General features: G+C 43.1%; 1 pseudogene; it reads right to left on the reverse strand.

Annotated features, from left to right (window-relative positions):
• Window positions 1–17,724: 17,724 nt before the first annotated feature.
• Window positions 17,725–17,843, reverse strand: LOC118604673 (annotated as a pseudogene).
• Window positions 17,844–24,890: the final 7,047 nt, after the last annotated feature.

Here is a 24,890-nt window from a genome sequence, read left to right on the forward strand (position 1 = left end):
CATTAGTGAGTGATAAATTATCAAATATTTTTTTCTGCCATCATATGAAGGCCATTTTGTTTTTCTCTTTTAGTAGTAAATTATATTAAATAAGTTTCCAATGTCTCTCTAACCTTACATTCATGAGATAAATACAATGTGTTCATGATGCCTTACCATTTTTATGTGTAGCCAAATCGAATTTGCTTTTATATTTCAGAGTAAGTTTTTCATCTTTGCTTATCAGTGAGATTGATCTGAAAAATTTTTTTCAAACTCTCCTGTTGTTTCGATATTAGGGTTATAATTGCCTTGTCAAGCGAGTTGGCAGTCATTCCCTCTTTTCCTAATATCATAAACTTTGTGCAACCTTGGAAATACTGTTTATTTAACAGCATTCCAGATTGGTACTGGAGCAACTACTTGAGCCTGTTGTTTATTTTGTAGGAAGGTGTCAAGGTTATATTAGCCTCATAAAATCAGCTTGGGAGGATTTATTCTTTTTTCATTCCTCTGGAACAAGTTTTACAAAATGTGGATTATGTACGCCATAAATGTTTGTTAGAACCTGTTTGTCAAACTCTAGTCTTGGTGAGAGACTTGTGTGTGTGTGTGTTTGTTTTAAATTCCTAATTTAATTAGTTTTATTGTTATTGGTCTTTTTAGGTTTTCTATTTTCTTGAGTCTGTTTGGTTCTTATATATTTTTGCCCAGTTTTAAAACATGGAAGTACAACGTGACCAGGCTGGAGTTTTAGAAAGATCTTTTGGCCAGGTAAAGTCACAGTCACTAGGTAACACACATTTCTCATTCAAACTTTAGTATTATGTGTATATTTAGGAGGTTGGGACTTAGAGGGATGAGCTCCGCATCTTACTTGGTCTCACCTAAGTTTTTAGGCTTACCTTGTTGGATCTGGGGCTTGGTCACTTTTTAACCTTGCTAGTCTCTTTTAGCCTGGTTTCTTCATCCAAAAAAATTGAATAATAATACACACCTGATAGAGTTTTGAGGATTAAATGATAATATATGTGTAAATGTTTGGTAATACATAGATATAGATTCAAACATACACAAATCTTTGGAGAACTTCTGGAGTAGGCATTTTTACACATTGCTGATGGGACTCTAAATTAATAGGTTTCTAAAAAGGCTCAGAAATAACTTTCAAAATTACAGATGTTTAGAAAAATAATATATATTGTGAGGACTTCCACTTCCAGCCATGCTGTGATAACAAGGACTAGACTTAACCATCCATAGTAAATAATTAGAAAGCTGGGCAATAAAATAACTTTTTGCAGGGCATTGGACAACAGGTGGTATACAATTGTGATGCCTGAGAAGAGGGAAATAAATGAAGCGAGCCTTATTATTGCTGGTCTGGTTTTCTGCCTGGAGGCAATTTCCGGCAAACCCAAAGAGAGCTTGGCAGCCTCTCTGAATTGAGATCAAAGGTGATCCAAAGAAGCCAGTCCAGGATAAGTTAGGTGATCTGAAACCAGGTGACCTGGAAAACAGTGAAGTCCTGGGGCTATTTAACTGGGAGGAGGAAAGATTTAAGGGGAACCTGCAAAATATCTTCAGAGCTTCTAAAGACTGTCATGTTGAACAGAAGTTATTCATGTTCTGTATGGCTTTGGAAGACAGAATTAGGATGGTTGGATGGAAATTAGAGGAAGAGGCTTTAGGCTAAGCCCAAGGAAGCAGTCATGGTTGCAGTCATGGTCGATCAGGATGGAGTGGTCGCTTGGCTGGGATGATGAAGGGACTGAACAAGCATGGTGGGCTGCTGCCGAAGGTATTCCTGCAGTGGGTAAGAGAATGAACCAAATACCATCCAGGGCCCACTGTCAATATTTTTTCATTGTTGGGGGTTTATTGCTTGGCCTCTATTATAAGAGGCAGGTGACACCAACTGACTGTATTTTTAAGCATGTCGAGAAAACTAAAAGTCTCTGAAAACCACCCGCCCCATAAAAATAGAGTATAAAGCATTTTTTAAAAGAGCAATTTTCCCTACACATCATTTGTATTCACATTTTTATTTGATTTCTGACCTCTGTGTGCCTTTTCTTGAAGGCAAGTCCGTGTCTTATCTACATTTTTTGTGTCCCCCCTGGAATAAACCACAAAGATACCAGGTGTTTTCACAATACCTGAGTGAATTAGTAGTGGTTTGGCTTGAAGAAGGGTTGGCAAACATGCATCTTGTGTGCTGTTTTTCCCTCCCATGTCCCTAGCAGGCATCACTAGTCAAATGCAGAGCTTTTTTCCACTGAGCTCATTCTTAGCCGTGGTTCTAGACCATCACTTCTAATAAATTAAGATTAAAACCGACGGTGTATAACATTTGCCATCCTGGGGCTGGAGGAATGCTTAGGATTCTTTAAGGTACAGTAAAAACCTGTCCTGGTCCTGGCCTATGTTTTCAACCAGCTGCTGGGGAGCCCAGCTGCCAACTGCTTTCCAGATGTTGGAGCTATGTGGACACAGCCTGCATATTGATGGTTTGGCTGAGCACCAAGGGGGGCATTTTGGACATACTAAATGCTAGGGATGCCTTCTGGATGATATAAATGAAAAAGCTTTTGAGCTTGGATGTGATGTTGGAATAGTGTACAGGGTTGCAACCATACAGAGTAGAAGTTGAGACATGATCACATCTCTGAATCCCTTAGTTTTGGGCAGAGACTAATGATATGCTGGTCCTACTTTCTGAATGACTAGGGATGTTCTTCTTGACTGTGGGCTATCTTCAGCCTAACTTGTGGTGCAGTAGAAAGAGAACGGGCATGAAACTCAGCTCTGAGCTCTCACTCAGTCTCTGCCAGTTTCCAGTTGCATGGCACGTTGCTTACATTTACCGAACCTGGCTTCTTCTTCTTTAAGGAGGGGATGGCAATATCTACCTCAAATAGTTGTTTAGAAATTTAATGACACAACCTAGGTAATGAGTCAAATACACTGCGGATGTTAAAAATAACCAGCACTTACATAGAGTTTACTGTGGGCCATGCACTGCTCTAAGCCCCTTACGTACATTAATTCACTTAATGTTCGTAATGACTCTGTGATGTAGGTGCTGTATCACCTTAGTTTGATCCGATGAGGAATTTGAGATACGGAGTGGTTGATTCTACCCAGAGTCAGTCACACAGCTAGTACTTCATAGAGTCAGGATTCAGATCCAGAAAATCTGACCCCAGCAGGTATTCCTCACTCCTTATGGTGCACCTCTTGGAGGCCAGTCTGTGTCTCGCCTGCACCGACACATATTTTTGACTACCTGCTTCGTACCAGAAACTATGTTAGATGCTGGGGAAGATACGAATATTAATAAAATACATTTAGAAATGAAAGATGCGAAATCAAGTAGGATACTGTTTGGGGGCCACGGAAAGCTTATAATCACTGTGGGATGATAGGACAGGAACAGAAATCCAAATAGTCAGCTGGAAAGGAGTGTCCCATGGGAATGGAATGACTGGCACTCATTATCCATCTAGAAATCTCTGTGAGTAAATTATTAAAAAGGCATTCTTATTTACACAGCAGTCTCTTTTGAGTTTGCTGGACATGAACTGACTCACTGGGACTTCGTAAGTGCTGAGTAAACAGGTACCACTAAGTTTCTGAACTTGTATACTTGGGGTGAGATGCTGTGCCTGGGCACTTCCCCTGACAGCACATACTCTGAACTCCCTGCCTGAGTTAGACAGGAAAGCAGGCTCTCCTGCTCTCCTGTGGTATGCAACCATGGCCTCTCCTGCGATATTTTATGCCCAGACCTGCTATATAGCCTGCTGGATATTTATGCAGACTTGGGAGGTCTAGCCATCATCTGAAACTCAGCCTTTCTATAATCAAACTCACTGTCCTATTGCTAACTGTTATGGACTAAATTGCACCCCCCCCCCCCGCCCTGCCATTCATATGTTGAAGTTCTACCCTCAGTACCTCAGAATGTGACTGCATTTGGAGAGAGGGTTTTTAAAGAGATGAATAATTTAAAACGAAGTCATTAGGGTGGCCCTAATCCAATATAACCTTATAATGAGAGGAGATTAGGAGACAGTCATAAGCAGAGGGAAGATCATGTGAGGACACAGGAAGAAGATGGCCATCTATTAGTTAAGGAGAGAGGCCTCAGGAGAAACCAACAATTGATCTCAACCTTGTCCAGAACTTTGAGAAAATAAATTTCTGTTGTGTGAGTCACCCAATCTGTGGTACTTTGTTATGGCAGCCCGAGCAGACTCATACACTTACCATCTCCATCTCACCTCTCCCACCAGTTACCTAGATCCCTAGATTTCCTTCACAACAATCACCAGGACTTATTTCCTGCTCTTGCTATTGCTTATGCTGGCCTGCTTGTGTGTGGCCCTGACCTCAGTGTAACTGCAGTTTGTCTTGCTCATATCCACAGTCCACTGGGGAGACAATGAGAGACCTCAGGCAAGGGAGACAACATGATGAAAGCTGGGTTTTAGGATAATTATGGTCTCAATCCCTTGATGTGGTGGTGTCCAGAGACTTGTCTTCTATTACTTGGCCATTCTAGGTACTGGTTCTCCACAAACAAAAACAATTAAAAAATATTCCATTCTCACTCTCCTCTACATTCAAATGACTTTGGTGACATTTGCATAAAATACATGTCCAATCTAGCTCATGTCTCATTTCTCATGTCTAAGACTCCCAAAGAGGCACATAGACTTCCTGAGTGAAGAGAAGGTGCTCCTCTGGGCAGCAAGTTCTCCACGGTGCCTGCCACACAGCCCCCTTCATCTGGATGCTTGTCATGGGTCAGGTTTCCTCAGAGCAGACACTGAGATAAAGATTCCTGTGCAAGTGGTGTATTCCTGGTTCTAGAGGAGACACCCAGAGGAGCTGGAGAAGCAGGGCAGGATCAGGTGTGATTTTAGGCTAAGTCCTGTGGTGGAGGTAACTTCAGTTAGATTCCACAAGGGGAGCTCTGGAGTATAAGTTAGGTCTTTGCAGGTTATGAGTTTGTCTGTGGCTAAGGGCCACACCCATGGTGGGGATGGAAATGCCCACCATTTCTGCCTTCTTTTGGCACAGAGGATTCAGCAGCCCAAGGCCAGCCCTCCAAATACGAGTTTCAGCTGTGGGCTGTTGGGAGGAAAAAGTTCAATGAAGCCAGGAAAAGGATGTACCTACACAGTAAAAGGGATTCGAGGTGATGTGGGCTAGGCATGAACAGTGTCAACTGCAGCTGTGTGTACATAACAGCAGTTTGATCCATTTGAGAGCAGGGCTCACAACTTGGACCCTGTTCCTCAGTCTTGCTCTTGTATTTGTCCTGTAGCTTTGTGTTGCATGTGTATTTCTGGAAGCAGCCATTGTGGAGCACAGTAGAGGCCTCATATACCGAGTAAAGTGAACTTTCCCCCAAATGATTGGATTTTGTGTATTATTTGATGTGTTTCACCTTTGACCACACTAGTTCACCATGCAGAACTTCCAGTTTTACCATAAATTGCCTGCATTGCTCTCTCGCATGTTGAGAACATCACTGATCGGCCCGAGGAAACGAAAATGAGGGTGAGATTGAGCCAAAGTGAAGCATAAAACAGGCTTTATTAGGGTCTGCAGGCGAGGTTCACTGGTCCTGAGGAAAGGGGCCAGAGAAGTTGAGCGTACGTGGGGTACAGGCGCGGTTTTTAAAGTCCTTTAAGTAAGTAAGGAGACCCTTAGAAATGTATATAGATCTTACAAACATTTTAATGTCTGGGACTAAGTTGAGAAGACGTGATGTGTTTCATGTTACCTGTCACAGAAATCTTAAGATTTTTTTCAGGATTAAGTAAATCAATGTTTAGAAACATAAGCAGTTCTTTAAAGTGTTCCTTCTTGTCATTTGCCTTGTCAATATGTATATCACAGATATACTTTTCTTTTGAACATGAAATTTCTGTCTGTTTTGAGAACAACACCCAGCTGAAATGTGGAGGAAAATACCTCTGCCCTTTGGACTGATAGAGAGTGGTGGTTGAAGGCACAGGTTTTTGGGTCAGACCACTTGGGTTGATTCTTGTGTCCAGGTTTACTGGCTCTGTTTATCATCTTGGACAAGTCACTCAGTGACTCTAAGCCTCAATTTGACGATTATCAAATGTGGACAACAAAAGCCCCTATCAACCGGCATAGACTCCTCTGGAATTTCACGCCCTCAGAGCAATCCATGCCTGTGGCCGAGGGTCTCTTGACTTCCACAGCCCTCGCCATCACTCCAACAGCCATACTGGCACCGTGAGGTCATCTAGTGAGCTGGCCAAGAACTAGCAGCCTGGGTTCAAGTTTACCACTTCCTGCCTATATGGCCCCGAGCCAGGATAAAGGAACATTGATGGAAAGGGAGGGGGTCCAAGTTCCAGCAATGGTTAGGGAAGCCCAACAGCCCCACCCCAGCCAAAGCAGTAGACTTTATCAGGTCCATAATGACCTTCAGGAGGATAAAGTGTAAGATATGCCCTTAACTGGCTTGGACAGACTGACCACTCTGGACAGAGTACTGTGGACAGCGGCAGTTTCAACACTGGCCTGTTACCTCCATTGCTCTGGGCAGAGCTTGCACTCTGACTGCCCCATACCTCCCACTCCATATAGATTAGCCATACCAGATACATGGTGCCTCAGACATACCTGGACCTCTGGTCCCCTGCCTGCTCTGCCCTTCCCTGTCCTGGGCCACCTGGATAAAGAAGAGACTGGCTGAGATGTCTTGCAGGCTCTGGATGGCAATCTTCCATCTTCTCCCATCTGTACCAAATGCTTAGATATGTTTCCCCAGATTTCAGCTGGGGCATGAAGACCACCTCATTAGTGTATAAAGTTGACAATGAAAGTCAGGAATTGAGAACTATGTTCACTTCTGAGCCTGTCAAGTAGTCAGACTTTGGACAATCTGCTCATATCTAAAATCTATTTAGTCATAAATAGCTGTTGCCACTCTGTCAAGATTTTGATCACCATGCTCATCTGAGAAGACTGAGATTGCTAATTGAAATAAAGTTGAATGAAAAAAATGAGTAAATAAAGAAAATACATCAATGCTTTAATGGTAGCTATGGAGATCTGCCAGAGAGGCACGCAGCTACTCCAGTTACAACTAGTTAAAGAGAACAAGCTGGTCCTAGGTGTTTCATTATGGAGAGATGGCTATGATACCGGGTTAATTGAGTGAGTTAATTAAGCCAGGTGCAGTGTGATGTGCATAGAATATTTTCATTTTTTAAATAAAATTAAAAAATAGACTCTCATATATGCGCCTATTTGTAAGAGCACAGAAAAAGGTTAGAAAAGGCCCATACCACATTGTTAACATTGCATAGATTAGACAGGTGAGGCTGTAGGCAGAGTGGGGAAGATAGATTTTTAAAATCAAGTCTACATTATTTTCTTTGTCATACTGAGCGCAATTATATTTTGTATAATAATGATTAAAAAAACCCAGTAAAATGAAGAGAAAGAATGACTTAGTTTAGATGCCACTTCTTCCAGGAAGCCTCTCTGATGCTCCCAGCCTCTCTTTACCCCCACAGTATAAATTCGTGCCTCTATTATTGTAACTTCTGTGCTGAACTGCAGAAATCTGTCAACTCTCATGCCCCTACTGACCGAAAGCTCTTTAAAGTCAGGATCTATGTCTTAGTCATATTTGTATCTCTGGCACCTAGCACATGTCTGGCACATAATAGGTGCTCAATAAATGGATGCCGAATGGATGAGCTATGGACTGAATTGTGTCTCCTCCCGAATTTCATATGTCAAAGCACTAACCCACAACGTGAAAGTTTGGAGATGGGGCTTTTGGGAGATAATTAGGTTTATAAGAGGTTATAAGGGCCCTCATGATGAGATTAGTGCTCTTATAAAGAAGAGACACCAGAGAGCTGTCTCATTCATATTCTCTCTCTCTCTCTCTCTCTCTCTCTCTCTCTCTCTCTCTTTCTCTCTCTCTCTCCCTCCCTCCCTCCTTCTCTACCATATGAGTACACAAGCCAGGAAGAGACCTCACCAGAAATTGACCGTACATACTGGCATCTTGATCTTGGGCTTCCAGTCTTCAGAACTGTGAGAAAATCAATTTCTATTGTTTGAACTACCCAGTCTATGGTATTCTGTTAGGGCAGCACTGGCTGACTAAGATGGGATGGATAAAAAGCCTGCTCCAACCTAAAGAGTATGTTTGCTGCCAGGTTGATGGTCCATATTCAACTTTAGAGTCCAGCCTCTGCTCCCAAGCCAGAAGTCCAAGGTAAGGAGCTGCACCTCATGGATGGTAAAAGCAAAGTTCTCTTGGCAGTGAGCAAGGCTGCTTCTCAGTGCTGTGGTTTTCTGGTTAGTGACAGAACTTGGGTTTCTGGGCCCCTCTCTCAGTCTGCCCCTAGATTCAGAGGACATGAAAAAAAGTCACAGAGGGCACCTCCTCCTTCTGGCTCCTGTTTTATGATGAGATCCAGGCAGTAGTTTACCTGTTTCAGTTTTCAGTGTCAGAATGTTTGCCTTTCTTATGTCCCCAAATGTGTTTTAGTGTGAATTAGGGAAAGGTTGCATGGGGTTGGTGGTGATGATACTCTGGCACATGTTTTACCTGCTTCAGACTGCTTGCAAATCTCTTGTTCACGTCTCACTGGGAGAAGGCAGGTAATACTAAGAACTAGCATTTGGAAGATGCCAACTCCTGGTTGAAAAGCACCCTTTGTCCTGCCAGTTGATGCTGTGAAAGAGAATCCTCAACTATTAGTCACAAGGAAAAGAGTAAGCATTTTATGTCTTTGCTTTGAAAATGTACATTGAGAGATTTAAAGTTATAAATCTCGGTCCTCTGGACAGAATCTTAGGAGTGGATGGCCCTTTTGTCCACGATGTTCAATAGGCTTGAACCCCCTCTATATTTCTTATATTTCCAGTAGTGAAAATCTAAATAAAGGAAATGCATAACAGTTTTAAAGAAGAAATACCCAATTGTTTTCACAATGAAAGGTTATTAAAGCATAGTTTAAAATTCAGTCCACTCTCGGAATATTTTTAGTCTCTTGAGAATATTCCAGACTGCTGACTCAATAAGCCCAGGCTCTTAAAAATGTGTGTTTTTAAACTCCACAATGTAACATTGTCTAAGCTCCCTGCCATTTGAGTCTGACCATACAGCTTAAAGTCTGCCTTGGTTTCCTAGGGGCTGTTCTCAGTGTTTCTGAGCATCCAACACCCCCTAACTCAAATCTGATGATAGTGCAAGTTCCTAGCATAGTACAGGAAAAAGGGACCAGCAGTGAATGGCATGTAGAAGAACAGAGAGTTACTGTGTTTACGGCAGTCAGAGCCGAAAGGGCTCCTGAGCTCATGGAAATCAGTATCCTCACTTTGCAGAAGGAGAAATGGAATTCCAGGGAGAAGAGGGCGTTTGCTCAAGATCTCGTACTACTTCTGTGCTCTCTCCTCCTCAACCACATCAAGCAGGAGGGTAGATGGGCTGTCTCCCTCTTGATTCGGTGTAGCTCCTAATCCAGGCACTTTCCTTTGGTGCGGTTAGGTTTGTTCATGGTAGCAGAGCTGGTTTGCTTAACACAATGAATACTTTAGAAGTTGGTAAGCAGGGAGTATCCATGGAATGTGTGTGTGTGTGTATGTGCGCATGCGTGTATCTATATCTATATATCTATATCTATCTAAATTATATATATATATATATATATATATATATATATATATATATAAAAGTTTATCCAATAAGCAATACACACAGCAGAGGGAACACTCTCAAGCATTTCTGATTGTAGCAACAGAACTTACTTCTTACTCAGGGGCTGGGTACTACCAGATGGGACAACATAATCTCCTTTTTTATAAACCCCTAAACATTGCAAATGGTTGTGTGGGTGCTGTCATAATTACTGGTACTGGCAAATTCCCCTGGATCCTTGGCCCCTTTCAGTTCAGTCAGGGGAAGTCCTTTTGGGATCCCAGGGAGACAGACAAACCCTAATTTTCAAAGAAGAATCTTAGATCTCACGATCACTAGCTCGCCAAGGGAGAATACCACGGCAAGTATACAACCTGACTTAAAAACTGGCAAAGATTTTAAAAATGAGACCCATCACCATACCCATCTCTTCCTAACCTTAGCCCACCATCATAACAACCCATAACTCAAGAAAAACAAAAGAGAAGGCTTTGGTGGTTTGTCTTTTCTGGCTCTTCCAATAATTATTGTTTAAGTCAGTGGCTCTCAGAGTGGGATTCCCAAACCAACAGCACCTGCAGCACCTGGGAAGTTATCAGAAATGTAGATTCTGGTATTCCACTGCAGTCCTAGTGAATCAACATCTGAGGATGGGCCCAGTGGTCTGTGTCTTAACAAGTGGTTCAGTGATCTTGATGCTTGCTATAGTTTGAGAACCAAGTGCTTTAAATAACCACTAATGAAAATTATAATCTCCAACTCCTTGAATCTTCTTTGCACTTCTATAATTTAAATCTGATATTAAGCTTTAAAGATATCAGGTTGCTCAACTTTTATATATTACATACAAATTATTTTTTCAGAGTCGCAAAATACCGTTGAAAAGGATATTGAAAAATATAACAGTGCTGTTCTCAAGCATCCAGTGGAGACAAGGGAAGCCCATTTGCTACACTGAGGATTATTCTGATTTGGAGAAGGACAGGGACTGAAAGACTTTTCTGATTTGAACAAAGAGAAATGTGAAAATGTGATCCATTAACAAACCTTCTCTCCTCCAGTTTATTAATTGTGCAGAGACCTAAAATTGTAGGACTACCAGAAACTCTATTGGTACTTTATATTTCTTAGTGATTTCGTTTCTTCAAGATTTAAAACCAGTTCTTTTGGGTTCTTGGAAACTGTAGAAACATTTAGGATGATTTCTATTAACAGCTTATGATCTGGCATTCCTTGAAGGCTTCAGTGGGGCAAATTTATGCCTTGAGATCAGGGACTCTGTCTCTAGTATGGTGTTAACACTGGAGTGGAAGAGGATTCTTGTTCTTGATGGCAGTGAGTGCTTTCAAATCTGTAATGTCATTGTTTGTCCATAATAACCTCTCATGTTTGTCTGGCTCTGCAGTTTTCAAAGCTCTGTGATATGTGGTCCTGTATTTTGTCTCCATAAAACACTTCCAGTGTAGACCGAGTACCTATGATTAACTTTTGAGAACCTGTTTCCTTAGTTATTAAATGCAGAAAGTGGCTTGTTTAAGGTCATTATCCTTTTTAAAATAAGAAGGACCACTGACACTGGCTTTTCATTTTTTTTTTTAAAGAAAATATGTTAATATAGCATTTGGTAAAATATCAGTTGTTATTTTTGGTCATCATTCAATATGGAGAATCTCAGAGGGAATAAGTATATTTTGATGACATCCAGGCCATCACAGAGCTGGAATTTTGGCTGAGATGACTGGGCTCTTGGCACTAAACTCTTTTCCTGAACCACAGTGAGCAGAGAGCTTCAAAAATTTCAGTTCAAGTCTTTGCTCCCTCCATTCTTACCTCGACCTTCCTTCAGCCCTTGCTCTCCTCCACTACTGCCTCCTCTGGAATGCTACGCTAGAACCTCCAGCAAAGCATACAAAAATGTTTACTGGGTATGTATTGCATGCAAAACACAGTCTTAGACACGGGGATGATGCAGATAGAAATTCGGCACTGCATTTCATTAACTCTAAGTAGCATTAAAAAAATTCAGCACCTCTGAAATCAGGGTACGTCTTACAATCTGTAGCCTATTGTTCTTTATTAGAGGCACATATAGTCAAGTATTTTTTAAAAATTCATGGCACTGGTTTTCAACTTATGAAAATATAGTAGTTTCTCCTCTGAGGGAGGGGGCGGAGAGAGAGAGAGAGAGAGAGAGAGAGAGAGAGAGAGAGAGAGAGAGAGAGAGAGAGAGAATGCTAACCACATACTAGATAGAATACATTAAGCATTAATTGAGAGAGTGCTGTATGAACAAAGGGAGGAGTACCTAGTTCTAACTAGAGCACCAGAGGGTTTTCTCTGAGGAGGGAGAATCTAAACTAGATACTAAAAAGTGAGTGGAATTTTATAGGAGAGAAAAGGTGGAAGGGAACAGTGTAAGTAAAGGCTGAGAGAATTGCAAAGGTGCAGCTGATATGAACCACCTACTGGAAAGAAGCACGTAGCTGGCTGTTAACATTTTGAAATAGTTTCCGACTTGTTCTAACCAGCAGCTGCCCCAGGTCACCCAAGTGCATCTCTGATGCTGGGATGCCCTCTCCCTTCACCGGGAACAATATGACCTCCCCATTCTAGCAACTAAAGGATTAATGCTGGCTCAGTCCTGAGCCCCTCCAGGTCCCTTACATGGTTGGTGGGTGGCAGGTCCTCCATGCAGTTAGAGGTTTTGAAGAAGTTCCTGGCTGGGAGAACTGCTCTGGGGGTTGATGAAACAGGATAAGCCCCTCGGTGCCAGATCAGCAAACGATGGATAGGAACTGAGGGCAGGACTGTGGTCACCAAACTTTTAACATTGTGCACCTCCACGTTTGAACAACAACCCCAGTAGCTGTGCATTTATTTATAAATCTTTACAGTTATTACTGTACTCCTACGTAAGATCTAAAACATACACAAAAATGGAAGTTAAAAAAATGAGATAAAAACAAATAGAAATTGAAGATGGAACATCTTCTAACCACACTGCAGTGACTTGTTGCAGCCTCCCCCTGGGTGAGTGCACCCCACTTGCCAGGGCCCAGCCTAGACAACAGAGAGACGGGCTGGGAAGTAAATTTACCCTTCACAATAGAAAGAGGCAGGAGAAACTCTGGGGGAGGAGATGGCTATAAAAGACATGACCAAGAAGTAGGTCCAGAAATATAAAAAATATTTTTAAAGATTACAATGATGCCTTGTCCTGTACCCATTTGTAAGCTATCATTGAGTCTATTATAGGGTCATTTACCTGGTCCCAAAGCAACATCGCATGCAAGTGCATGGCTCACTAAAGTGATGGGGCTTTGGTGTGGTGAGAAGCAACAGGGAAGCCACAGGGAGGGGAATGGGGCATAAGAGCCCAATGGAAAGAGCATCTGGAGGCTGGGAGCCCAATTCCTGAGGAACAGGAGGGGTGTTCCTGGCCAGATAGGAGCAGGGCATGTAGACAACTGCAGGGCCTGACCCATTGTAGCTGGGGCACTTACGTGGGGTCTGAGCGGACATCAGTGGCCTGTAATGTGTGCCTATTCCTTCTAGAGGCTTTGGGAAGAGGACAAAGACCACAGCTGCCTAGAGCTACCTGCCAACATCCTCCCTTCCCAAATGAGGGCAAATGGAGGACTGCTACAGGAGGTGGGAAGGAGCCAGCATGCATCAGGGTGGGATTAAGGACATGAAGCCAGGTCCCTCATAACCCCTAACTCAGAGATACCTTGGACCTAGTAGAGGAGCTCCCTGGGTTGATCTAACTGGTCAGACTACAGATATTTCCTAAGGCCCTCAGCCCGTTCATTTCTGAAAACAATTCTCTCTGCTAGTAATGAACATTTAATAAACATTTACAGTATGGTGGTCACTGTGCTAACAACTACACATATTTGCTGATTTGATCCATATACTGACTCTAGACCAAAGGGGGTGGTTTTATTTTTATCTCCACCTTACAGATAAAGAAGTGGAGGCGCAAAGAAGAGATGTGACTAGCCTGAGTCTACAGGGAAGAAGTAGCTGTGCTGGGATTGAGACCCAGGGTGTCCCGATGGAAAACCTGTACTCCTAACCACTACACCTCACTGCCCAGGATTGGTGGGGAAGCACTGGCACGACCCCCACGGACTCAAGCCCCACTCACAAACTCCTACCCCCACCCAGAGGCTCATCCACAGTCATGTACCTTGGACCAAAGATTTACAGGCCTTTTGAAAGATAGTCTAGATAAAGAAATTGACATAGGTTTGTTTTTTCTGTTTCATTGGACATGTTGGCTTGAAATATTAAAGGATAAAAACAAGTCTGTGACTCTAGCTCTATATCTGTCTTTATTACCACTACTCTGCAGTGCTGACAACATACATGCATCAAACGTGTAATCAGCATACAATTGGGCCTGCGTGGCCTAGTCCATGTATGATGCTGACTCAGAGAAACAGCAGTCTTATTCGCCTCTCTCCTCCCTGCAAAGAAGCAATCAAAAGTAACTAACTGACGTTTAATCCCTGACTTTTAACCCCACTAAAAGAGAAGTTGGGGAAAGAAAACACATTCTAATGTATAACAGATCACCTTAAAAATCCTGTCTCATTGAATCAGTTCTCAGTATCTTTCACATTACTGCCTGCTGATCTCCAGAACTGCTCTATCTCTCCCAGTCTCAACCCTTCCACATAAACCTTGTTCAAAAGCTCCGCCTGCGTAGCATTTCTCTTCAGGCAGAGCCTCTTTTTTTTTTTTTTTTTTAATATATTCTTGCTCAAGTAACTCTTGGCCTCTTCCAGAAACAAAACCCCGCTGCTCCTGCGGTTCCGCCTTTCTCTGCCTTTTCTGTCTATGTCGTCTCACCAAAGCGCAGGCACAAGCTGGCAAAGGTAAGTCTCTTTAACAAGAACACAAGTGAGAAAGGGTGAGAAAACCCATATGTTCAACAGTTCTGTCCCTGTTGAAAATGCACGAATAAAAAGCCCTGGATAGGATGCTTCACACTATTCAAGCCTGGGCCCTGGTTCCTGGGCAGGCTGGGGAGGGAATGCCTAGGGCCTGGTGATGTTTCAGGAGCCTTGGTCAGGCTCGATGTGATGGGAACAGGACCTTATTCAGATGAAATACACACACATCCAGGGGCTGCATGCTCTGTTCTCGGGAAGACTGGGCTCTTTATACGTTTCCCTAAAAATTATCATCTAAGTTTTTGTGCTACTCACCCATCCCCCGGTGGTGCCTGGCTCCCTGGCACTGGGACTTCATTCATGTGCTTTCCGGAATCCTCCCCATTTCTCCCTGTCCCCACTTCGAACTGACTTTGAATTCACTCAGTGCACAGCTCTGCCATAATTAGCCATTTTGAAGAACTTTCTTTCTGTTTGATTAGAATGTCAATGGCCTATAAGCTAGCCAGAAAATCCTCATGGTGGTTTTCCATGACAACAACAGAACCATTTATTTCCACTTGCTTCATTTACTTTAAATTTCCCTCTTCCTCTGCCTACTAGATTTTACCAAGCCACAGACTTACTAGCTAAGTTGTACAGTCCTCTCTTGGCTTATTTTGTTTAACACAAGATTGGATGCAAAAATCTCCATCTTCAAAGGATTCCACATTAGAAATAACCCAGCTGGGCTCCAGACTGGAATAAAAAAAAAAGTTTAAATAGAACATAATGAAGGAGCAGATTGAGACAGAGGGCTGTTCGAAAGCTCCCATAAATCTCTAGTCTCCTTCGTCGTTCATTTCCAAGAACTGAAGCGTTCTAACTTATGCAATCTTTCCCCCCAAGGACTTTTCATCAGATAAACTGAATTATTCCACCAAAACTTGAGAATTAAGCTTGTTACGGGAAACCTCCAGCCCCACCCTAAAATCCTCCTCCTCCTCGCTGGGCTTCAGACTGCTGCCAACAGATGGCGCCAGCCTGCCTGTTTTCTCACCGGGCCTGTTGGGCGAGCGGTGGGGTGGGGTGGGATGGGGGAGACGCCCAATGGCAGAACTGCTGAGCCTGGGCCAAGATTTCTTCTGGCATCTGGAATCCATTAACAACAGCCCACAAATTCAAATCTCATCTCCTTAGGAGAGAGTGTGAGAGAGAGAGTGAGAGAGAGAGGCAGAGACAGAGAGGGAGGGAGAGAGAGAAAGGGGCGGGGGAGGGAGAGAGGAGGAAAGAGAGAGAGAGAGAAAGAGAGAGGGAGGGGGAGAGAGGGAAGGAGGGAGGGAGGGAGCGAAGGAGAGAGAGAGAGAGAGAGAGAGAGAGAGAGAGAGAGAGAGAGAGAGAGAGAGAGAGAGAGAGATAGAGATTGAGATACTGGGAAGGGGAAGAGGGCACTCATTCCTGGGAATGGTCAGTCCAGCCCCCTGCACATCCGCTCCGGGTGGACAGGAGGGCACAGGGCCTGGCGGAAGGAAGCAGTGAGCCAGAGGGTTCTAAACAAAGGATGGCATGACTCGATCCTCGGAGCTCTGGGCTTGCCTGTCCTTCTTTTACCGGCATGCTGTCCCTCCTACGTGGAGACAAAGAAGGAGGCGTGGAGGCCTGTCACCTTCCTCCTTTGCATGCGACTTGGTCAGTTTACAGAATGATATACGGTTGCTTCTGTGGGTGACAAATGGGTAAGACTAAATGGGTCCAATTCCAGAAAATATGTTTTTCCATCTTTTTTTTTTCCCCCCTGGCCTTTATGATGAAAACGGTTGACTAATTTCACTACTCAGTGCCTCCATGCTGGCATATGAGGTCCAGATACTGCTCTGGTGGAGAAGGAGGTTGGAGATGGAAGGACATGAAGAGAGATGGAGGGGACGGCCCAGCTGGGCATCCTCCTCAGGTTGTGCCTTAGTGGTGCCAGCACTCGGGTTTGTGGAGTGAGGTCTGTTTCTCTTACTCCTGAGGCCAGAGACACCTTTGTGGCTAAGGTGAAGAGGAGCTGGGCTAGCCTGTGTATAGCTTACTGAAGGGTTACACTTGTTCTCAGGTGAGTGGCAGCCCCTGAATCTGATCATTTTATACCTTTCCAGCTAAACCACTTTGTTTCTATCTCAAGCCCACTGTGTCTGGCTGCCTCACTGTGGACAACTTCATCATTCTCGAATTGCTCCTGAAGCCTGTGTTTTTGTGGAATTGTGTGCAGGGTCAGAGCTGTGAGGCAGAGCCATCAGGCCAGGCAAAGCTGACCTTTCCTGGGGGACTCCCTGAGGAAGGATTATTAGTAGCAAGTCATGAGGCTTCTGATTGGAGGCATTTTGTAGCCAGTCCCACAGTGTGATGTTCCCCTCTTTCCCCAGTGACACATTGGATGAAATAGAAACTGTTGTTAATAGGTTGTCAAATCAGCTGACGATTGGGGAGGTAGGCATTGTGAATACAGAATTAAATAATCTCCAAGTGGTCAGAATGAACTCCAAGAGGCATAGAGAACAGAAGGAAAGGATCTAGTGATCATAGTGAATCTCAAATTAAATCAGTGGGATGAAACAGAGATGAATAGGGAGAGCCACTGGGAACATCCTGACAAAAATGCTTCAGCTGCATTCTGGACCTTCCCACTATTATTAGCGGACGCTCAAGTCTTGGTCTAAAAAATTTAGGAGGAAATAAGTATTATAGGCTAAATAAGTTATAAACTCCTTAAAGGCAGAAATTATGTCTTCTACATCTTTTGCATCTCCCACAAGGCTTAAAAATTAATAATTACATATATCCTTAAGGTATAAAGTTTATAAGATTTTCAACATGATAATTTTTCAACAAATTCTTATCAAACTGACTGAATAAATTATAGAATGAAAAATGTTTTTTGCAAATTCCAAGAGATCAAAAAATTAAGAGCCTGCCATAATAATAGTTATATATTATAGAGTCTGGATTGTCAAACCATCCATGACTCTGTCCCCTCCCTTCCCCTCTTTCTTTCTTGTTTGTTTGTTTATTATTTTTTTTTTTCAGGCAAGGCAATCCTTGGTTGACCTCACAGATTGCAAGGACCTTGTCAGCTTGCAATCCCTTATTTTTTTATTTTATTTTTTATGCCTACAGCACCTGGTCTTCCTAGGTGGTTTCCCATCCAAGTATTAACCAGGCCCAATCCTGCTTAGCTTCCGAGATCAGACCAGATTGGGTTTGTTCAGGGTAGCATGGCTGTAGACCCCTCTTTCTTTTCTTTCCACTCACCACACACCTCCTTGGTTTATGTTACTTTTCTCGATGATGAGGCAGAGTGAGGTGAAAATAGCTAAGATTTGTAGTCAAGTGATTCCTAAGTTTGAACCCCAGAATAGCCAAAGACTGGCTCTGAGAACTTGACCAAGTCACTGCAGTTTTGTTATCAGTAAAATGGGGATAGGGAGATGTCTCTCCCAGGACTGCTATTAGGGTTAAATTGGATTTCATGGGTGATAGAGCCTTGAAAAGTGTTCTAGGGTTGGCTGATGATATTCCATAGTGCACTGTAGGACTTAGCACTTCCTTTTCATTCTTACTGTATCAAAGACAAATTGGTTCAAACAAATGGTAATCTGCTGGCTTAATAGGTGGGGCAATTAAAACAATCAAAATCAAAGTGGAAAAGGCATATCTTGCCTTCTTTCCTGAAATTGGGTCCCTGGTCCATGTTGGATTTCTGAACAAGAGTGGAGCTCCAACCTACAGACGTTTCCCTCAGTAGGAGAAGTAACAGCCACCAGAGCAAGGAAGCTCTGTGACCAGGCTAGTGTGGGCTCTGTGATGTTCTCAGGCACACTGGCATCGGTGGAGATGGGCTTCTCTTTTGTGAAGGCAGATGCCAGGGATGCCTGAGTCTCTCAGTGTAAATTACAACCCACATATCCCCAGAGGAAGACCCATTCACCAATTTGAATAAAGACTCAGCAGTTGTGAGGCGAAGAGACACAGAACTAGTCAAGAATTTCCTTGGGGGTTTGGGTCATTACGTTTACAAGCTCATTTTAGTGTAAGGAAATTGAGGCACAAAGCTAGGAAGTGATTTGCCTTAGGCCTGACAGTTATGGCAGAAGCAACACTCAAACACACAATCTGACAGAGTCTGTATTTCTTAGCAATGAACAGACCAACCCTGATCACAGTCAAAGAGGAGCTGAAATCCAAGGTCATACAACCCACTAGCTGAAGCAATAACAGTGGCGATAGTACCTTGGAGCCACCAACTCAGGGCTTCTTATCTAGGAAAAGCAGGTCCAGGACAGTATGGTGACCAGGACAGGGTGGACTCTCTAGAAGGTAGTCTGAAGAGCCAGGGCACTGGAAGAGTCAGAGTTCACTTCTTCCATTGGCTGAGTCTGGAGGATCTGGCTTATTCAGGAGCTGCCACACCCCACACCCTGGGTGATACTTGAGCAGTTCACGACTGTCCCATGGGCCATCTTATTCCTAACTATTATTCTGAACTTAATCAAGGAGAGGCAGCAGCTTGAAAGGGGATCCCACAGGCAGTGGGCACTACCTGGGTCCTCTGAAACCTTAACTGCTTCTTGAATGAGCTTTGACAGCCTGATTTTGCAGGCTCACCCTGCTTTCTTTATCCCCTGTTGCCCACCCTCTGGCCTCAGTCCTGTCCATGGCTGCTTCCACTCTCAGGGCGCCATCCACCTCATGCCAGTTGCAGCCTTGCTCTTCACTTGCTCTCCCTCTACCTGGTGTGGAATGCCTGCCAAGAGATGGGAGTTAATCTCTCATTTTCCCTCTGGCTGATAGCATAGCCTCTGGAGCCGGTGTCTGAGGTCAAGTCTTATCCATGCTGCTGTGTGATTTGGGACAGGTTACTTAATTTCTCTGAGCTTTGGTTCCCTCATATGAAAAATGGGAAATAATAATAGCACTAATCTCTTTTGTTTGTTTGTTTGAATACAGGAGTTAATGTATGTCAGTTACTTAGTTAGTGCAAGACACAGGTTAAGTGCCCAGTAGCATTCGATATTATTAACATCTTCCAATGTTATCCCAAATCTGGTTCTTCTCAGCGAGTCCTGTTCTGTGGGAAAGGGAAGTGGGGGAGGCAACAGGATTAGTCCTCCAGGCCAGTGGTTTCCAAATTGGGGAAGCATGTACCTCTCAGGGTACTCAGTAACGTTTTGGGATAAGGAGAGTGTAGGGAGACTTGAACTTCCGTGTCATAGCCTGCTATGTGTTCACTAAACCCCATTGCCTTTTCCTCCGAGGCACAAGCTGGACTACATTTTCCAGCCTCTCTTGCAGTTAGCTGGGACCACACGACTGCATTCAGACCAGTGGGATCAAGGCACCCATGATACCGTGATGCTGCCCTTTCCAGGTCTGATTCATTACCCTCCTCCACTGTGCAGTCCTCAAAGCTCCCTCTCTTTCTTCATCAGCTTGTTGAATGAAGAAGACCCCAAGGCCCTGGAGGAGGGAATACCCATAAAATGGAAGGGTCCTGAATCCTCAAGTGAATGCGAGGAGCAGAGCCCCACTGACAAACCAACACTGGACTCTGACATGAGCAAGATATAAGCTTTATTGTGTCAAGCCATTGAAATTTGGGGGGATATTTGGTTATAGTGACCAGCCAATACTAAGTCAACTTCTATTAAAATTCATTTTAAAAATAATCTTTAAAAATTTTCAATCTTTGGTATACATGTTTCAGTATGTACATAACATATCTATACAATAGGACGTTTCTATAATTTAATGCTCAGGCTTTTTAATGACAGGTGATTTGGAAAGCACTGATTCAGGTTATTGGAACCAACTCTCTTTCTCATCCAGGGCCAGTTCCCACCTAGGTACTTGGTAGCCCCTTGCCTCCTTCTCACCTTCCAGGTCACACTGTTATGTTTTACTTCCTCGTCATGCTCTGCTGTCATCCTGAAGGAGGTCAGCACAGAAAAAGAACCCAGAAAAAGGACTCAACATTTTTTTGGTTTTGTTTTTTAAAATGCATTATCAGTAGATAAAAGCAGTCTGCATTAGGAATTAGAGGACCAGAATTTTATTCTCAATACCTAACGTAGTAACAAAGATTAGGGCATGTCGTCTCTGGGTCTCTGAGCCCTCATCTGCAGAATGAATTCGCCAGACTGGATAATTTTGGAAGCACTTCTCAGTCTAACATTTGATGAGCTTTGTAGTCTGTTGTTTTATGTGGGTGTGTGCTTAATTTTGGAGTAAGCTTTAAAAGATGGCTTTGAAAATGATTGTGATTCTATACTTATGCCCTCTCCTACTCACCAAGAGAGAAGGACTTTAGCCACAGCTGCCACTTGACAGTGTTACCCTGTTGCCTTCTGGGGATTCACATCTGTATGGAAATTCCAAGACAGGACTTTGAAACTTTTTTTTCTATTGAGAGACTTTGCAAACTCCTTGGAACTCTAATTTCTTATAACTGTCTTCTTTTTTAAGTTCCTGGCCTCTACTTTGGTTTCCATAAAGGAAATTCTAGTGTTTCTGAAGCCCCAAATGCCCAAGTAATCTAGTTCAAGGAAATGTCCTATGACATGTTTTTTCTCAGTGCTCTCCAAATGTCTCTTGGCCAGAGCCCTCCAAGCACAGGCATCTGTGTGGTAGTTAGGATGAATGTCAAGGCAAGAACAGCTGTCCCCACGTTTGGATTTTTAATTGCCTGATGTGGTACCTCAGGAGCAAATATTCTTTCTCTTGAGCTTTGCCTCCTCTGTAGAATCTACACTGTACTTTGAGATTCTATATTTCCACTAAGTTCAGGAGCACAGTGGGGCTCAAATTTTCAAACTTTGTATTCAGCATTGTAATATTAGTAGCATTATTAGATTCTACTCTACATTTTGGTCTCTTCTTCACCTTTAGTGACAAAATTCTTTTTTTCCCCTTGAAAAACATGACTGCACTTTTTGTACAAAAAATTAATTGATTTACCTGCGAGTGATTTAATAGTTTTTTAACTGACAATCCACTGGAGATAAGACTGGATCACTGTTCCAATGAAATTCAACTTTAAGATATAAAGTGCCATACTTTTTCATGTTTTTTTTCGGTCATTGTGTAGGAAATTAGTGAATTTGTAGAATTACTAGTCACAGTATTTATAAATTCTCAGTATAATTTCCCATTGAGGCCATGCTTACAGTTAATTATTCCTATTATTCGAAAATGTACTCTAAATTTCTGTCATGTTATTCTGAATATACTTTATGTCACTGCTTTCATCACAACTTTATTCCACAGTGAATTGGTTTCGAACCCTTGATTCATTTTGCATTTTGGGGCTATACTGAGAGACAAAAGTAACAACAGCAAAAAAGAAACCTAAACCTTGTAAGAAATAACCTGCAAATAATAAGAAAATATTTGTTGAGATAAACAATAGCTTATCAAATTAAAGTTAGTCAAGACGAGTGACCTAATGCAGCCTGTGTAACTTGTACCCAGACTTTAGGTTTTACCATTTAGGTTGTAAGAACTACTAGAAACATACTCTTAATTTTAACTTTCAAATGCATAAAAGGTAGTGAATGATTGGTTTTATTATATCTTCCCAGGATAATGTCATTGTCATTACCATCTTCCGGTTCCTATCAGGAGGCCTCCAGGAGTATAGTTGATTTTCAAGGCCCATTTTTAAAAAGGCTGAGCTAGTGTTAATAATGTCAATTTAGATGAAAATGACAGAGCTCAAGAAAGACAGTACTTCATTCTTATTACTTCAGACACTCTGGCTTCCTTCTCCAGGGACGATAGTAAGCTCCCTGTGGGCAGGGGCAGGTTTTCTGATTTCTGCGAATCTGCTCACTGCCCCCAGTACAGGGTTCTGGCCTGAATCACGCAAAGCTCTTGGCATAAAAGGGTGAGGCTGCTTGTTGCTGCTGTTTCTGCTCTGGCTGCCTGTGTGACCGGAGAATCACTTTTACCAGAGGGTGAAGCCCAGAGTTGAAATGCAGACAGACAGGTCCACAATACCCAGGCCCTGTGGGGTTTGAGCTGCCCAAATCCATTCTTTTGACAAAGACTAGTGCTCTCAGGGTGCAGGACAGCTCAGCAGTGGAAGCTGGCCCCCAGCGTTGTCTCTGGCAGCCACCCAGGGGCAGGCTCTGGACCCCATACCCTGCTCTCTGGTGCCCGGAAGGGCATGCGGCTGTCCTCCCCAGTCAGCAGCTCTCCGTCTTCCAGTTGATTAGCTTCTAATCGAGAACCAGGCTTGTGTGGGGGTAGTCTCCTCCCTCCCGTGAAAGGTCTCCAAGAACACACTTGTCTCCATTTCCTTCTCTGATGACGCCTCCATGCCCATCTCTCTTTGGAAGTTAGAGGGTCCATTTGCAGGGGGCTCCACATTGATGTTCTTTTGAATGATCTCCTTGTAGTGACCCCCCACAGAGGAGGCAGGATTGTGACTGATGAGTTTCCATCTCTACCATCAATAGGTCTGGACAAAGGGGACTGTGAAAAGTTGAGGTTAGGTCTATTTAAGAACTATTTTCTAATACCTCCATTTTTGAAAAATATTACAGAAGGGTATAGAATGTCAGTTAAGAATATGGTTAAGCTGTGGTTCTGAGGGAAGGACTTGTTTTTGGGGAGATCTGGGTGGCATTATGATTATTGCTATTATTGTTATTATTATTATGCTAAGATGTATTGCATGGTTGCAATTGCTAGACTTAGTATGTATAGTCTCATTCATTCCTCACAGTCCTACTGTCATCCCCATTTAACAGTTGAGGAAACTGAGACCCCAGTTGTTGTGCCCAAAGGCATGAGCTATGAAGCTGAGATGCCAGGTGCTACTCCTGGCTTTAGGAACTTGGAAAGATGCTAAAGTCATGGTCTCCCTACTTTGAAAATCAAGGGTAGATTAGTTGATTCCAATGACTCTTTTTGCTCTAACACATAGTCCCTTTATGTAATAATCTCTGAAATCCCTTTCCTTAGGCCACATCATAACAAAAGTATGGAATAGAATCTTTTATTCATGCTTCTTCCCTTCTCCAGTTCTCACCAGGGCTTACTCTATCCTCCAAAGGGAATTTTGTGTAATTTATTGTTAGTTCTGCCTCCATTAGAAATCCACTTGGATCCTTCACTTATACTAAGGAGTACATGAATGATAGCAACTTAAAGTATTTATTTACTATCTAATGATGGAATCGCAGGTAGCAAATCATTTGCATAAAAGGTCCTAATATCAGTCCGGTTCTAAAAGTCTGTTTTCCCCAAATTGTTTCATTCTACCCTTCACCTCCAACTGGTAGATGAAGAAATTAAGGCTCAAAGAGGGGCTTTGACCATGATTGTCAATAGTTTGTAGACTGGACCAGGGTTCAGTTCTCTGAATCCTTCATCATAAAGAGGGGTAACATGAAGCCTCTCCCACCCCCAGAATGTTCAGATTCCTGGCACAGGGTGATACAAGGGGCTTGGAACATTCCATAGGAAACAAACGTAAGATGAGCAGAGAGGACTATTAACATCAGACTCACAGTACATGAGTGAAGGTGGTGGGAAACTTCCGAGGGGTGGTGGCTGCCCAGGTCAAAGGACACTAACAGGAAATTCTGACTCTCAGGGTCCCCAGGCTGGGAGGAAGTGCTGGCATTGCTTCTGGGCTGCACTGCTGCACGGTCTCCAAGATTCCAAAGAGAGTCTGCCCAAGGTGACTCAGACTTCCTGAGAATCCACTTATCTCAGCCAGCACAGACATCTGTGCCTTCCCTTGCCTGAGATGTCAACCATTCAGAGCCACTCCCTCTCTCAGCCAGATCAATGGCTCTCATTGCTCTACAGGGAGGGTCCCGGGATCAGCCCCATGACAAAGGCTCAGATGATTCTCTCTTCAGGATTTCTGTTTGTTTCCTCTTCCCTGTCCTCCTCCCTATACTCAAAGCTCCTTCGAGTCCAGGAAAAATTGACTCATTCTCCCCTTGAGCTTCTTGCCTGAAGGGGGAACAGCACCATCACCATAGGAACTATTTTTTTCCAAATTAAATCAGGACTGGAGGCCTTGATGAAGAGAAGGTACTGATGGGACAAAAGACCATGTGTTTTAAATTGGCCTTATGAATGGATTCTCTGAATTTGGATTACCCATAATGAGGCAGTGTAGGGTGGGTACAAGTCACATTCAACTCCTTCTGACTTGACTCAGCAATATTCTACCCAGATAGAACTATTACTACTGCATACTGTAACAGTGTAGAAGTGCATTTCAATAACATCTTCCTTGTTCACATCTTCCCTCTTTA

Source organism: Rousettus aegyptiacus, unplaced genomic scaffold, assembly GCF_014176215.1.
Source record: "Rousettus aegyptiacus isolate mRouAeg1 unplaced genomic scaffold, mRouAeg1.p scaffold_m13_p_6, whole genome shotgun sequence".
Lineage (NCBI taxonomy): Eukaryota > Metazoa > Chordata > Mammalia > Chiroptera > Pteropodidae > Rousettus > Rousettus aegyptiacus.